Below are 17,674 nucleotides of genomic sequence, written 5' to 3'. Positions count from 1 at the left end.
TATTAAAATGCTTAAGTTCTGGGAGTGGGGCAGAATTCCAGGCCAGAGCGGAAGGGAACAAGTAGAGAGAAAAGACTAAACCGAGGCTGTGTTGAGTCTGTACAATCAAGCATTCAGCTTCAGGTATGTTGGTAATGTTACACATCCCACTGTGAGATGTTCTGGCCTTGTTCCTTGTTAGATTTCATGGCTCTATTTGACATTCATACTGTCACCTCAAATAGAGTTGGAGTCAATAGTACTTCACCTTTGATGATTTTTTTCCTCCTATCTTGCAAAGTCCATGATTCTGTCTGAGAAAGAAGGTAAACAAGGAGGCCTCCTTTTTACTAAATGTCCACCTTCGTCTATGGACTCAAAGTATAGCTCCCTGTGCCAAGGCCAGGAGAATTATGCTATAGAGACCGAGCGGCACATCCATCCCCTGAACATGCACTCACTGGAAATATGGGTGGGGCTCAGGCATCCAGGGGCCTGAGCGTCACAGAATGAGCTGATCCTGGGACAGGAAGAGACTCTGAGCATAGGTAAGCCTGGACATGGCAGAGTGACAGCTAACCATCAACACTGCCGGGGTGAAACTCTACCCGGAAGGTAAGGAAGGCCGGGAGATTTGTCACCATTACACACACCCATACACACACACATTTTGGGAAATTTTTTGTTTTCAATTAGCAAATATCGCACCTCAAATAAACCTCATTGGCTATGATGCTGCCACTGCACAAAGCTTTTGGGAAAATTTTTGACCAAAAACACAATCCTTTAGTTTTTTTCTTTACACATATATGATAATGTTGCATTTGTAAATTAGGCACTACAAAGTATCAACAGGGACTAACCATAAAATAGAGTAATTGGAGAAATACACTGTAATAAATATTATTTAACATGCCTGAACTGCTAATTTCGGGAAATTTCCACTTAGCGTTGTGCAGTACCGTTGGTGTGAATCACTGAAACTTGGGAACGCCAGACCTTGGGCAGGGACCACAGCTGTGTCTGGAGTAAGAGAGGGCTGCCGCTGGAGCAGAAAGGCCCAGTAATAAGGTTTCTCTTCTGAAGCCACATTCAGATTCACAAAGGGGCTGACACAAGGTCCACGGCGTACAGACAGGCCCTGCAAACCCTTTGCCTCTGTGGCACCCACGCTCGATGCTGCCCCGGGTGTAGCCCACCACCTCGGGGCAGCTCCTTGACTCAGCACACACTTGCCCTGGAATCTTTCACATTCCCTACAGGACCTCAGGTTAACCTGGAGATGCTGTGGACAGTAATTGCGTTATGCCTGGAGCTTTATATTTAATAGATGCTAAATATTTAAGTAAGCGTAGGATGGAGTTATGATGTCCACACTGTCAACTCATGGACATCCTCCATCTTCATCCCATGATTGTATTGAATAGAATAAACCTACAGTGGTGAAAACTCTGGAAGATAAATGCAGAAGTGTTGGTTCAGACGGAAGCACTATAAAAGATTTGTTTTTCAGTTGTCTGGTCTCAGTTTCTGTTATAATATGATGCTAGAAATACCTTCAGGTCGTGCTATGTAATACAATAAAATACCGCATTTGGAGGTCAAAGTAGTAAGGGAGGAAACAGCCTCGGAAGAGAACAGAATCAGATAAGACATCTTCAGGAAGGTGGAGGAGGAGTTCACATTAAGTACCTGGAGACTGATACATATATTGTTAAAAGTGTCTGTGTGCTTGAGTGTGTGCGTGTGCATTAAGGTACCATAAAGGCTTACACAGACATCTCAATGTTGTACGAAAAACTCATATATACGGAAGCAAGAGTCAAGGTAGTCAGAAAGAAAGTGCACAAAGGAGCCATCGGCCCTCTGCCTGCGCTGCCCATGTGCTCAGACGGAAGGGAATGCGTAGGCTTTCCCGCCACCCCACTTCCCCGGGAGTGGAGGCCTAGCAGAACGACTAAAAGTCATGTGCATCACACACAAGCGATGGAAACCCCACCTCAGCAGTGCGAGCTGCAAATGCATCAAGTGTTAATTTTTAAAAATGACTGCAGTGAGAGACCCATCACCATGACTTTGCCTCAAAATCCCCCCTTTCTTCCCACACACACTCGTCCCGTGGAGAGCGCCACTTTCAGAAGCCGCCCTGAGTCCTCTCCCTGTGTGTCTTGGTAGCACTGTCATGGAGGCCCATGCTTGGAATGGGCTCAGAACCTCCACATTCATGCTCACTTTCACTTCGGGAAGAGCCAGGATTCACAGGGTGCCAGACCCAGTGAGCAGGGTGACCCAGAAACGCTTTGATTTCAGAAACTGCTGTAAACGTTTTCAGTCAAATTGGGTAAGCCAAGAAAGAGGCTTTCCAGAACTGCTTCAGAAATGGAAGAAAGACAGCAAGGACAACAGAATAAGTGCACTCAAAGCAAGGTCATCTTCAGGAGGGTTAATGGCAATTTTTTACTGTAATAAAATTTAAACACACCGTATATTTTTAGGAGCTCTTGTAGTTTATTTCCAGTCTATCCATGTCACTCCGACCCATGTTACAAGCTACTCTCCTTCATCTCTTGATCCTTGGTCTGTCCTATTTGGTCTTACTATTTTCTTGCTTTCTCATCAATGTCCAGAGTGAAGTTTACAAAACCCAGTCCCTTTCTGATAATTTCAGAATTAAAAGTACTTTCATTCTTCAATCAGAAGTAGCAGAGGTAATATTTTAGTTCATATGGTATTAGTTGACTCAATTAGAAAACTCATTTTTTACATAGCAAATGAGAATTTACCAGAGTAGTCATTAAAATAGACTATGAAAAATTAAAAATCTATTTATTTCCTGCCAAATGAAATTATGCCATAGGAAATCTTAAAGAGTCCCAGGTCACCTCGGAAATGAGGGATCTATGGTGATTCTACCCCAGATCTAACAGAACTCTGGATTCAGGCCACAGCCATGGCCAGCAACCCTGCCTTCACCCCCAGAAGGCCCCAGGCCTGGAGTTAGCAGAGGGACGTTATTTATCCTAACATGTACCACGCAGTTACTACTGGAACAGCCACAACTGTTTTAGAATGATTCACGTGCCTTCCACAATTGCCAGGAAAACTTGACCTTCCTTCATAGAAGAAACAAACGTGTATAATTGAGTTAATTCTACTTTCTATGCTGGAAATGGCCATAAAAAGCAAAGTCTATACCATAAAGATGGTAAAAAGATTCTGATGGCATTTTAAACACCATTAGACAACAGTTAAACACCATTTAACAACCTAAAAACTGATAAAATCTATGTAAATCTGGATTTCTGTGATCTGGGGAAGATAGAGCACCACGGTATTTCACCAGCAATCACGCCAGGCGGGCACAGCCTCTCCAGTCCACTAGCCCGCTGTCTACCCTCCGAACTCCTCTGTTTTTGACCATTTCTCTCCATTCCCACCTTACTGATTTCCCATACAGTATTAAAGGCAATGAAACATCTCTCGAAGCCAATCATGGCCTTTTCCCTACTTAAAACATAAAACCTAAAGAAAATAAATGGATGAGAAGCTCTGCATGTTGCAAAATTTCTAGGAAATTCTTCTTTCCTTCATATGTAAATTGTGACTGTAAAATATGTGACCAGGTTACACACTCGAGGGCTTCTGTATGAGGCCCTGTCCTAGGTGTGACTAAGTCTAAGAACACGCAGGATTTCTGCTGAGGAGACTTCTGGTGGGGCAGGAAAAGAACAGTCACTGTGTTTAAAATGAGCACCGCAACATGGACCCCAGAAGAGAACTGAGTCCACACTGTTCCAGGTGGAGGCTGAGGCAGCTTCGCCAGAAATGGAGAAGGTTCTTCCTGAGACCTGAGCCCGTCACTCCCCTCACCCGCCAACCGGGGGTAGCTGCGTGCCTTTTCAAACATAATAATGACTCACTTTCGATTATTCTTAAATTTCAGTACATGGTTTGCAGTAACGATTAACTTCATTATGGGGAATTGGTACAGGGACGAACTTCCCGGTTCTCTCCCTCCTCCTCCTCCACACCTCCATGTCTGCCGGCATCAGATTCATTTATTAATCTTACAAGTCCTTATAAAGCTAGTTACCATACGGACAGGACAGCAGCCAGACGAACCGGCCGAAACACACACGACTGTTATCAGTGGACAGTGGGCTTCACGGGAAGGGATGAATGGGCTCTGCTCTGACTTGTGCATTACACGAGCACGTACAAAGCAAATTCAGAAAAGTCAAATCAGTGCTGAGCTTTTAAGCATTTTTCTTCTTTTCCTTCCCATAATTATCCACTAGGAAAATAATAACGAAAACCTTATGAAATGTTCCACATATTTTTACAGTTATTAAAATTTTAACTAGCATACAAGGAGAGAAAATTTTGAATACTGGACTGGAAAATATGCTGCATGTTTAAATGTTTAAAGATGTTGCGGTGAAAGTCATGCCGCTATCCGTTCCCCTGAAAACCCCCGCTTCTTCGAACTTTGCCACCGTTTTTGCCTCTTGCTGGAGCAGCGCTCTGAAATGTCTTCAGTTGCACCGTTGTGGCTGCCTTGATGCCCTGAATCAATTCAAAATATTTATTTTTCAAGGTAATTTAGACTCTGGGGAAGAGGCAGGTAACAGTACAGTGAATAATGTGGGTAATAAGCAGCATGCACCCTATTTTTTATGATTTTCATGAAGACGCTGACGAAAGAGAACTTCCAGAGCGGCTTCCGGATGTAGCAGGAACATGGGATGGATGTGTGCAGGCAGCAGGGAGGGCTGAGCGGGCCTGATGATAGCAGCGTGCCTTTTACTGGGGTAATTTCTGCTTTTTACTTCGAGTGCTCAGCGTGTATTTTAGGCCCACCTCGTACAGCATATTTTAGTCAGCTCTCAGAGCTATAGTAAGGACGCCGGAGACTGGTGTATCCCCCTTCTCACAGTTCTGGAGGCGCACGTGGATTCAAGAGCCAGGTGCCAGCAGATGTCCTGCAAGGTGAGGCCTTGGTCCTGGCTATGAGCTCGCAGGCCCAGACGGTGACGGGGACCTGCCTCTCTCTCTTCCTTCGGGGAACCAGTCCCATCGTGAGGCCTTGCTGTTGTGATGCACTCAACCTCCCCCAGGTCTGCATCTCTGACCTCATCTCATAAAGGGTTAAGTTTCCAACACAGGAATTTTGGGAAACACACAGATATCCATCCTAGAGCACACGTCGTGTATTTGTGATAGATCCTGGAAACACAGATGTTCCAAATCTCATGTGTGAGCAGTTAGGGCCAATACATTTGTGTGGAAACCACAGTAACAATTGAGTTTTTTTTGCATGTAATAGCTTTCCACTTTTCTTTCATGAAACACTAAATTCAGAATTTCTGGACACTTGGTTAGGTTAATGCGTATAAATATATTTCTATTATCAAGGATGGTATAACTGAACATGGCAATGAATGTCTACAAGGCTATGTTAAAACATCAAAAAAAATACTAGAAGCAATAACTTCTATCAGTATCTAGACTCTAAAGTATATACTTTTTTAAAAAATTACAGTATAATGGGTCCACTGTTTGCTTTGCTCTGTTCTCTTTTATCCTATGTTCTGTTTTTTTCTGTTAATTTACCCTTATCTCTACATTATACCTAATAGCTGATTTTGCAACTTGATAAATTTAGGAATTGGAGGGCTCAAAATGGAGACTGTGGGCTGCATAGCTGGGGGACGTTGGTCTTACTGTAGAGCAGCTATTTGCCACCTTCGTGAAAGTGTGTTCTGAGGTCCACAGTAAAATATGAAACAGAGGAAAGTGTTCATGGAGGGTTTTCTACCTGTGAATCTTACTTCTTAGAAGTGTAGCTTCTTAGCATTCTGCTTTAAATGAATTTGATTATTTCCAAAGATAGGAAAAAAAAAACGGTAAATTTCTCTCTCTCACGCCCTATATAGCAATCCCAAGGGAGATTAGATTAAAATGGCCTCCTCCGGGTACTGCTGCAGATCTGCGTATGAACAAGTGCAGTCTGTAATTTTCTCCACCAGACTCGGGCAGCTCCAGCAAACCCGCTTCCTAAAGAAGTCACCGCTGAGCCGCGCACAGCTGCGGAGCCCATTCCCCTCTTCAGCTGCACAGCAGGGTGCGACTCAGGGACAGCATCCAGGGAAACATAGATTTTAAAATTTATTCAGTCCTTCATTGTTCTTTTATGAGAAGACTTGCTAACTTCTCCTATCAGACAGTGTTATTGCTCCATTAAGCATAAAATTATTTTTCTATGTTTCTCACTGTCCACAGTATTATCTATTTATATATTTGAGTCTGTCAAACTCTTAATTTTTAATCCCAGTTTACACATACCAGGGTTTGGTAAAACTTGTCCTAAAACTCTTTTTCATCAGTGTCATTAATTCTTCTGTTCCTTCAGAGAGTTCCCCAAAACTGGACTTTCTAAATTAATAAAGGAAATGTGACCCATATTCAGCCATGAAACAGAGTGAGATCTTCTCATGTGGAGGAAAATGGGCGGAAGTAGAGATCAGTCTGTTGCCAAATCAAGAAGTAAAATATTGCACATTTAGTTTTATATATGGCATCCAAAAGAGAAAAGGAAACTAGAAGCCAAAAATGGGGGGGTGGTTAATGAAGGGCGAGAGGGTAACAGGGGCACACAAACAATCAAAGTATGTTATATGCAAGCACAAATATGCCAACAAGTCATTATTCTGTAATCTAATATGAACTAATGAAATTTCAAACCATGAATGACAAAGTAAAGAATAACTGTTATTAAAAGTGTGAAGAGTCCATCACACTGAATATTCCATAAGAAATTTAGTTTGAAGGGCCGGGGATTTAGCTCAGTGGTGCCACCACTTGCCTTGAAAGTGCAAGGACCTGATTTTGATCTCCGGTACCAAAAAATAAATACATAAATTTAAATAAAATAAAATAAGAAAAAAGAATAACAAATTTATTTGCGGTATTAGAATGCTGCAATATATATTATATTTCCAAACATGCAACAAAAGTTTTGGGTAGACTTTGTACTTTATATAACAACGCTCGTTTTTTGAATAGTTATAAAATTCTATGCAAATGATGGTGACGATGTCCAGGTCTTATTTTATGAAGACACAGCTCGATAACTTCTTTCAAAAATATCAACTGGCTTAAGAATTTTCCAGCAATATGAAAAATGAATTTGACAATAAGTTAGATGTTTAAGCCAACTCTGACAGCAAGACTTCAGGAAGACATAGGAGAAATAATATTTCCTTGAATTGCATCTATGCGCATTCTTTTTGGTAGTAACTTAGTGGCATACAGTGAACATATTAGAAAAGGGCTTACACATGTAACTTACAAAAATTAATCAGTGCTTAAAAATGTTATATTGGCAAATGTATCTCTTCCCATGGTCATACCTGGAATAATCTATAGATGCATAACGGTTTACTCAGCAGCACTCATTTGACTTCATGATGGCAAAGTAACTGAAGCAAATGCACAGTCTTAGAAGCTAAAAATGTCATGACTGGTATTTTCTACAGTGTGAAGTTCCACACTGTTCATCCAAAAGGAAATGAAGCATGCTGGGCCCCCTGGTTTATGTCTACCACCCTAGCACTCTTGAGATGGCTGAACAGAAGGGACATTGTAAATGTTTGAGTCCAGCCAGGATAAGTTAGCAATTCGGGGAGACACTGTCTAAGAAAGATGGGTGGGTGAGGGTGCTGCAGAGGTAGCCTGGGTCTAACCCCGAGTACCTCAGGAAAAGGTAGAACAAAGGAGTCCCTGTTACACCAGACGTAAGACAGATGGTGATAGAGAAGGGAAACGGGAAAGACATCGCTCTCTTGTCACCTCATGCCTTTCCTTGGAAAAGGGAAAGAAGCCAAGACAGGACAGGAAAACACACACAAGCTCTGCAGTCAAAATATACTCATTCCATCCTCAATTCAGAAATGACAGACAGAGACACTGTGCCTGAGTGCCTTTATCTGTCCATTAAAATCTGATCAGACACTGAATTGACCGTTAGAGAGGACTTACCATGAGACCATCGAGATATGTGAGCATGGATTCCACCAGATCACTTCTAAGCACTGCTCATTCTGACAATATGGAAGGATGTTTACTAGAAAAAAGAGTCCAAAAATTCATTTGGAACCGTAAGAGACCTAGAACACCAAAAGCCATGCAAGGCAACAGAGACATGGTAGCAGGTATAACAATTCCCAATTTGAAAAGATACTACAAAGCCACTGTGATAAAAACAGCATGGTACTGGCAAAGAAAGAGATCTGAGGATCAGTGGAACAGATTGGAAGACAGAAAAACAACTCTAGGTGTCCTCAGCTATCTCATCTTTGACAAAGGAGCTGACCATCCTCAGTGGAGGAAAGATAGCCTCTTTAATAAACGGTGGTGGAAAAACTGGATTTCAACCTGCCAAAGATTAAAACTGGACCCTTATCTTTCACCATGCACTAAAATAAAATCCAAGTGGATTAAAGATCTAAATATTAAAATAGAAACACTGAACTTGCTGGAAGATAAGTTAGGCAGAACTCTTGAAGACATAGGCATAGGAAAAGACTTTATGAAGAAATCCTCAGTAGCACCGGAACTAGCAGAAAGAACCAACAACTGGGATCTCATCTTAATAAAAAGCTTCTGCACTGCAAAAGAAACCATCAACAGAACTAAGAGAAAACCTACAATGTGGGAAAAAATTTTTATTTTTTGCTGCTCCTCAGACAAAGGATTATCTAGAATATATAAAGAACTCAAAACAATCAGCCCCCTAAATATAAAGACCCAATTCAAAAATGGGCATCTGAAATGAACAGACATTTCTTAGACAAAGTAAAGGCAGCAAGTAAATACATGAAAAAATGTTCCACATCACTGGTCATTTGAGAGATGCAGATGAAAACAACACTGAGATTCCACCTCACCCCACAAAGAATGTCTGCTATCAAGAAATAAAACAATAGCAAATGTTGGAGGGGTTGTGGGGAGAAAGGAATCCTTCTCCATTGTTGGTAGGAGTGCAGACTGGTGCAACCAACTACGGAAATCAATATGGAGATACCTCAGAGAGCTGGGACTAGAGGTTCCATTTGACCCAGACATCCCTCTGCTAGGTATCTTTCCAAAATAATTAAAAGAATCATATCACAGTGATATATGTGCACCTAAGCTTACAGCAGCAGTTTGTAATAGCTAAAACTTGGAAACAGCCCATTTGCCCATCAGTTGGAAACTGGATAAAGAAGATGTGGTTTTTCTATAAAGTGGAATACTACTCAGCCATCAAGAATGAGAAATTAGATTCATTCATAGGAAAATGGATACATACTGAGGATATACTCCTAAGTGAAATAAATAAGTCACACATGTGTAAATACTGAAGAGTTTATCTGGTGTGAACAAACTATAATAGTACATAAGATCCTAATGAGATAATTGAAAATGTGAAATAGGAAGAAAAGGGCTAAAGGTGTAGGGAAAGTGGGAAGGGTAGGGGAAAGGTAATAAGGGAAAGAAAACAACATAAGAAAATGGAAATAAAGTGTTTGTAAACAGGGAGGTGAGGAGGGGGTGAAGGGAGGGCAAGGACAAGGGGAAAAAATGAGAACCAAGACCTGTCATGTAAAGGTAAAAGATCCCAATGATGACTTTAACTGTACTGTATACCTAAAATGTTCCAATAAACTCAATTAAAAATATGGAAGGATGTTCTGATGTTTTAAAATGTTTGTACTGCAAAAAAAATCAATCAAACAATCAAAGAAACCAGAATGTGAGCTGCTCGCTTTTGACAACCCTGGAGGGCCCTGCCCTGTCAGTCCTGAAGGGGGACAGAAGCCCTTCTGGTCAGACAGACTCTTGTCACCCTTTAGCCATTGGTGGTAGGCACGATCTACATTGCGCTTATACTAAAATATTGCTGGTCATAAATTTGCATATATGAGAAAGGAAAGAAGAGTGAGACAAGAGCTTAATTAACATTGATTATAACTCAGACTCTGCGTAAAAGTGCTTCTTGGGAAGTTTCAGTCTTCCAGTTTGTTAATGAGTTCAGCGCCTTGACCTGAAATCCACTTCTGTGCTCACCTCACTGGGGCTGTTGGAATGCAGGCCCTGCTCTCCAGCCTCGGTCCACATGGCTGGCCGAGGACCAGCACACAGCCTGCTCTGGATGCCTGCTTACTTCCTGTGCTCACAGTACAGTGGGAATGTTTGGCTAGTCTAAGTGCACACTGGAAATATTCACAGTCAGAAGCAAAGGCACAGCTAAGGCATCCTCTGTCTAAACTAGTGTGTTTGCCAATACATTGCTGGGAGACACCAGAGGATCTGGGATCCAAAATGGAAAAGAGGACACAGGCCCTGAACAGTGACATCCAAAATGAAAACAAAACAGGAAAACAATTTTAATACCCAAGAGCTGCTTGATTCCAGTGTGAATTCCAATGGATCCTGTCCTTGACAGTTTCATGGCATAGTATTTTTGGTATCTGCTATATCATGACTCTGTAACAGTGAGACTTTGTGTCAATGTTATATCTCCTTGTAATGTGCAAGGAAAATGGTCCTTGGGAAATAAATTTTTATGAGTATACTTGCAATTTATTGTAGGACAGAATTGGGCCACAGTGCACTGACAAGAAAGGTACAGAGCTTGATTTTTTAAATCAAACGTCACGGAATTCCATCCCTGCCCCAGTTCTAGCCCAGAACTTTCCCTCTCACTTCCAGCCTGCAGGTCTACAGTAACTCTCCTGAGCACACAGTCAGTGCCCCCTTTGGAAATTTAAGGGGAGAGACCGTCCTCACCAACTTCCCCAATACCCAATGTCACTATCTTTTCTTTACTGTTACAGTGACATAAAGTAGGATAGTCAGGGACCTTCGTGCCAAAGTCGAGGTAAGAGAGGAATGTGGATGCTAGAGACTCCTGCCCTGCGGTGTGACTTCTGGCAGTCCCTCAGCTTCTCTGAACACTCTCTGTACAGTGAAATTCTGCCCCCAGGAAGTCATCAGGAGCCTGGGAAATGGGACCCTTTGCCGCCAAGCTGCCTTGGCTGGCTGTGCAGCCGTAGGGCCAGTCTCCTGTGACTATAACATTAAATAACATTGCTAAATACATGGGATGTTCAGAATATTTATAATATGCTAACTGCTGTGCCTGGGCCAAGAGAAGTACACATGGGCTTTCCTCATGCCCAAAGTCCTTACTGGTCATCTCTGCAGTGATCAACCTGTTCAAAGGCCCTGTGTCCTCCTCAGGCCAGACTACCTTGGGTATTCTTGCTGCTTGGAAACACCTACTCCTCTGTGACTCTCTCCCCATTTCAGCCACGGTGAGCTTCTCCATACACACAGGCAGCAGGCAGCCTCCCAGACCATCAGCCCGGACTCCCCACACCTGGTGTGGCCCAATGGAACTACTGTGCCCCTCTTTGTTGATGCTGCGTCCCTCACACACTGGCTGAGGGCTTGCCTGACCCATGGCTTCAGGCACCCTGTCACTCTGAACTCCAGAGGGCCAGAGCACCCGCTCCTGATCTCCTGCAGAGCGCCTACAGGCACTGGGCTCCCTCCTGCCTCAGGCATGGCCTGGGCCCCCTGTGTCACTACCCCACTCTCCAGATGCAGGGCCCTATCTTGGAGTGCTTTCCTACAGCTCTTCCTCCTGGGTCTGCACCCACTCCTGGGCAGCTTCTCCCTCCCACTGAGCCAGGAGAGTAGGAAGCCTGTCTGACGGCTTTCTTTTGCCTTAATTTCACTTCTGGATTTCATTTTTTTAATTGTTGGTAAACGCTCACGATACATAATAATTACATCCACACCAGGAAGTCACATCCTAATCACTTTTACTTCCCTTCCCCTCCTCCCATCCTGGAAGTCTCCCTCTCTCCTTCCTGCCACCTCTTTTATTTTTCTCCTTAAATTAAGTGCACAACACGAAGCCTGCACTATGACTGCCTGTGGGGCTCACTGGGGCTCTGCGCTGCAGGAGGTGGAGCCCTGGGACATTTTTCTCCCGAGGCAACTCAGCTTGTCTGTCCCTCTCTCCACTGCCTGCCCAAGCATCCAGTGGCTAAAATGTACATGCAGCAGGGACTCGACAGATGTTTGTAATGACAAAAAGCAAAACAAGTGAAACAGTTCACTTCCACTCCAAGAACAGTAACTCCAAGCCTGAAGTCACTTTCTCAAAATTATTTCAACTATTTACAAATATATGCTAGTACCTGTCCAGGTACATCCCACTTAAGTGATATTAAGATACATAACAAAATTAATTTCAATATGAATATCTAAAAATTTACTTTGCTGGTGGTATGCATGTATGTGTGTGTGTGTGTGTGTGTGTGTGTGTATTGTTTGTTTGTTTGTTTTGTACCGGGAATCGAATTTCTGGTCCTTGTGCTGCGCTTGCAAGGCAGGTCCTGGCACCACTGAGCTAAATCCCCAGTCCTGTTGGTATATTTTAGATATACACAAGAATAGTATTCATCATAAGGAATTTGTACCAGTACAATATCTTGCTTTTTTTCTCCATTCCCCTCTCCCTTACGTAAAAAAGCTTTGTTTCCATTTTATCCTTCAATTTTCTCTTTTTCTTATCCCTTCTTTCCTTGCAGTTTGAATTTTAAATTTTTTATTTCCATACAATTATTTTTTTCAAAACTCAATGAGCTTATTATTTAGATTTACGATGTCCAAATCCTTGAAGTACTCAGTCAAGTCTTTAAGATTCCATTACAGTGTGTGCCTACTGCCTGAAGACTGATAGTAGATCTTGAATTTTTATTTAATCCTTTTGGCATTATTCTGAACAGGAAAACAAAGACTATATAACAACTTCTACTCTAGCTTGGGATTTTCTATATAATATGCATATGATGCAACTTTAATGTGTGTTTTCTTTTAAACTAGTCATTTTATTGATATTTGTGGACATCCAATTTTCTCTTAAACATACTAAAACCAAGGTAGGAAAGGAGACTCTTGAGTGGTCCCTGCAGCTCTTCTGCGTGGCCTGTGACACAGCTGTCCCCTGTGAGACCACGGTCACCAGTGGCCTGCCCCAAGCATGGGGCTCTCCCTCCCTACCTCAGAGGGTACAGTAGAGACACCTGAGCCCCTCACCTGTGAGCAGCACCTTCACCCTCCTTAGGGGTCTCTGCAGCCCCCGCCACCTCTCTGCGTTGTGCCCAGTCCACATGGGGTGCTGTGTTCCAGCTCCCAGCTCAGGTGCCTGGGCTGGATGCTGAGTCTGTCCTGAGAGAGCTGTGTTCCTCACACCTCACCTGGATTTCACATCCTCTCTGGAAACCCCCCTGAGTTTCAAGATAGGAAAAACTGTTCCCTCAAAGTGCTGTCTCTTCTGACTTTCTCTGTACTTACACTTGGCTGAAAGTTCACTGAAAAATAAATATATGTTATTACAAAATGCATTTCTTGGCTTTCCATACTCTCTGGTGCTGAGTAGTCTGCGCATAGATATATTTTTAGTGAATCAATATACAACTGAGGGGGCTGGGGATTTAGCTCAGCAGTTCTGCCACTAGCCTAGGAAGTGCAGGAGCCAGAGTTCCATCCCCGGTACCAAAAAAAGGGGGAAAAAAAAAAAGCAATACACCACTGACAGGCCTGCGTGCAACCACGATGAGGGAAGTTCTTTGGTCAGTGTCTGCCGGTGCCTGACTTCCAGGAGTCGCACGCTTGGCGGGCAAGGACTGCCGGGGGTGGAGGCAGCACCGCTCATCAGAGGTCCACGTGGCCACAGCTTGCCCCAACCTTGTGCCTGGGCTGTGAAAACTCATGTTCTGATATCTTCACATCTCCTCAGATGCCACAAGAGCAGGTTCCGGGGACTAAAGCTTATTTTCCAATGTGAATTACAAAAACGTAAAGCCTTCCAAAGATATTCAAAACTGTACTAATTTCCTAGTTTGCTATAAAACCCACCTCTGTAAGTGGAACGGAGGCATGGCAGGAAATGCATTTTGCTAGACTATAGTTTTTAGGTCATCTTGTGAAAACCACTTTGAGGAAAAGTATTAAATCAATATATTTAATTAAAAATTAGCTAAGCTTTTGAAATAGCATCTTCTCATTAATTCGATTGATAAGGAATTCCGATGTTATCGCGCACAGGCACTGGGTTAGCCACTGCAGGATGTTCCTCTGTGACAGGCTGCTCTGCATTGACGGTTTGCCAAAAGCAAGAAGCAGCAAGCACCAGGCAGTGGGCAAAGCCACAGTTACAAAGGCACCGTGTAGGGAGGCCAAGTTCCCAAGGCGACAGGAGGCACCTCGAGGGCTCTGAGGCAGTGCTCAGTGCTACCGAAGGGCTTTCGCGCTGGAAATGTTCTGCCCCGTCCTGTTCTAGCCTGGATGCTCTCTGACCCATTAGCGGCTACTGATTCTTCCATATTTCCGTCTACCTCGGGACTTGGTTTTCCAAGTGTTTTGCTGCATAATTGGTGCAAATCCACCAAGTGCGTGAGCAGGTGTGCGTCACAGATGTTTGGTTGCACTTCCCGCAACTTAAATTACGTTTCGAAAACTACACTGCACTTTTCATTTTCTTAAAAACGGCGCATCGTATCCTAGAAGCGGGCGTACATCTCTAGGTCATGACTGGGGTGACCATCACAGCCCATCAGGTTCTGCTCGGGCGTTATGGAAACAGTGAGGTGAGCAGAGCGAGGAAGACATTGAACCTTACTTTCTTCCTTAGAAGCCATCAGATACTTCTGCGCCGCCCAGGATGTACGGACTATTGCCGTAACCCTGCGCACGGTGCCCAGTCTGCCTGATTTCCCCGTACGCCCCTCCCTCGCCCGCTGCCGCATTGGTGCCCAGTCTGAACCCGCCCCACCTGGCCCCAGCCCTGCCCCCTTCTGCTCCCCTGCGGCCCTGTCTGCTCACCTGGCACCTCCCTGCAGGGCTGCGATTCTGGATCCCTCCAATCGCCTCTACCTGCTTCTGCTTCCTCCCTGTCACCGGTTCCTTACTGTGAATTCCACCCTAGAGGAAGGACGGCTGTCTTGTATAAGCCTGGAGGCACAGGCTTTGGTCTGCAATCGAAACTCCTTGTGTCAAAACGATCGAATTAATGTTTGCTCGCCATTTTCCCCAGCGTCTTCTGAGACACAGGTGGCTTTTAATGGACTTCGACGATCACAGACTTCGGCACCAACTCACCCAACCCTGGCCCCTGTGCCTCACACAGAGCAGGCAATGCAGTAACCGCTCAGGAAATACACCTATTAGTCAAAGAATGCACGTGACACTCATTTATAGCAATATATGTAAAATAATTTTAATTAAACAAAGATGGAATAAAGACCATCTAATCTCTATTTAAAAATTTAGTGGACTTGCTAGTGGAACTAGCCTACTAATGAAAAATGTTTCATATTAGAATTAAGAATACAAGCCTTTCAAAATGTTTCTTTTTATGCACAAAAAGAACAAGAGAGCCGGGATTTAGCTCAGCTATTCCTCCGCCCACCGTGCAAGTGCAAGGACCCGAGTTTGATCCCTGGTACCAAAAAAAAAAAAAAAAAAAAAAAAAAAAAAAAAAAAAAAAAGAAAGAAAACAAGACAGAGTGCAGTTAGAAAGTATTTTGAACTTAATATATACTCAGCTAATTGCATTTTATTGTCTCTCAGTCAAAACTTTTAAAGTGTGTTTATGATGTGTCTTATCTTTTGTAAAACCTGGCAGATCTCGCCAGGGGTTGTTTTCTATTTTGTAAACTACATCACTTTTTAACATGAGAATCTTTTGTGGTAAGAAATAGGAGGCACCTGTGTTTGTTTTAAAATATGTAACATAGATTCACTTTAGCAAGCACTAGAAAACACTCAATATATTAGGACTCATATTTTAGAAGAAAGTAAATTCTGGAATTGATTTTCCAGATATAAAGTAAGTGGAGAAGGGTTTACCTTTCCAATTGTGTGCCTGCCGGGGCCAGATGGGAGGCTTGGTGCTGTGCCCCCCAGGGATCTCAGGGCCCAAGCTGGACCAGAGGAGCATAAAACCCTGGCTGAAACTTAATCAGAGGATTTGTCTGCTCCACAATGTGCCTGGAGAGCCAGCCCCTGCACCTGCTGTCACCAGGGTCACACTGCACAATTGGCGAGAGGAGCCTTGGCTGAAGGAGGATCAGGCAGCTAAGTGGTCAGTTCTGGTACAAGGAGGTGTCAGTGGCCCGGAATAGCGAACGAGAGGGCCCAGTCCAGAGAGAGAACGCTTGGTGTGATCCCCCACCTCCCCCGGGCTCTGTGCTGCTCAGCAGCCAGTATCCTTCCCCCACGGATGCAGTGAGAACTCATGGGGTGGTGTTCAGAAAACACTGGGCACAAGCTGAGCACTAGAACCTGTTCTCAGGAGGGGAGGACTGGCTGAGAGAGTCATGTGGGACTTGTTCTTCTGGTGACAGTGGAACAGCTTATTACTACACCAGGGCTCCTGCTGATCCAAATTAGTGAAGGAGCTAGAACTGGAAGGGAGAGGTGAGTGTTTACTTTGCAGACTGGAGAGGTGAGCCCAAGGTGGCTCCATAGTCCCCTCCTTTCCCCAGGTAGCAGAGAAGCAAAGCAGAGCATTACTGCACTCTCTCAGCAGTGAGAAAAATAGAAGCCAGGGTTCACAGAGGAGCCGTGGGTCCAGCGAACAACCAGGGTTTCAGTGGGGAGTCCTGGGAGAGCAAGGCTCAGTAAGGATATCCTCCTGCCACAGTGAACAGCACACAGGAGGGTGAGTCTGTGCTCAGTTACTCAGGATTGGGTCTGACTCATAGCCCTAAGAGAACCAGGGATGCATACTACCAGGGAGGCAAACCTCCACCAGAACCTCTAATTATCTTTACAGATCTCCATGCAAAATGCTGTACTCGCAACAAATAGTTATCCAGCATATCAGAAGAAAAGATACAATGATCAAAGATTGGGGAAAACACCTTAGAGAAAGAAACTCTAAGGAAGTGCAGATATTAAATTATCAAAAGTTGATTTTAAAATAGCTTTCATTACTATGTACAAGATAATTCAAGAATTATAAGGAATGCCAATGTGATTGTCCACTGCAAAAAGAAAAACAAAATCTGCAATCAAAAATTAATTTGAAATTCTAAAATTAAATAAGTTAATAATATATTAGACAAAGCTGAAGGGAGAATTAGAGAAAGAGAGGAAAGTTCAGTACAAAATAATTGAGATACATAAAGAAAAAATGTTAAAAGAATGATTGTCAGTGAAACTTGAAATGTATGAGAAAATTTTAAATGAATTACTCTGTAAAGAAAAAATAAAAGAAAGTCCGTATTTGAAAAGACAATGGTAGATAGTTTTCCACAACTGATTAAAGACATCAGGTATCAGAAGTGCCAAGGTGGAACACATATGAAAGAAATCACATTCCTAAGGGAAAATTGAAAATCAGACATAGAGAAATGCCTGACAAGCAGCAATAGATCTGACAGCCTATTTCTCAATTTAAAAATTGAAGCCAGAAGCTAGTGGATAATATCTTCCAAGTACTATAATAAGATGAATGCTTCCTTGTAACTAGTGCTTGTGAAAATATCCCTTAAAAAGTGAAGACATTTTCAGATAAGTGAAAAGTGAGAAAATACTCAGGGATCAGGCCAAAGAGGTAAACACAAATACA

General features: G+C 43.2%; 1 protein-coding gene and 1 pseudogene across 1 annotated transcript in view; both read right to left on the bottom strand.

Annotated features, from left to right (window-relative positions):
- The window catches only part of Csmd1 (CUB and Sushi multiple domains 1), a 1,140,625-nt gene that overhangs the window by 1,077,409 nt on the left and 45,542 nt on the right, over positions 1–17,674 (bottom strand). The gene's annotated exons all lie outside the window — the stretch shown is intronic.
- On the bottom strand, positions 645–732 carry LOC117286811 (annotated as a pseudogene).

The sequence above is a fragment of the Fukomys damarensis genome, unplaced genomic scaffold (assembly GCF_012274545.1).
Source record: "Fukomys damarensis isolate Sample0158 unplaced genomic scaffold, DMR_v1.0_HiC HiC_scaffold_18, whole genome shotgun sequence".
In the NCBI taxonomy this organism is placed as follows: Eukaryota; Metazoa; Chordata; class Mammalia; order Rodentia; family Bathyergidae; genus Fukomys; species Fukomys damarensis.
The sequence above is the reverse complement of the archived record's forward strand: the minus strand, read 5'-3'. Positions and strand labels throughout refer to the sequence as shown.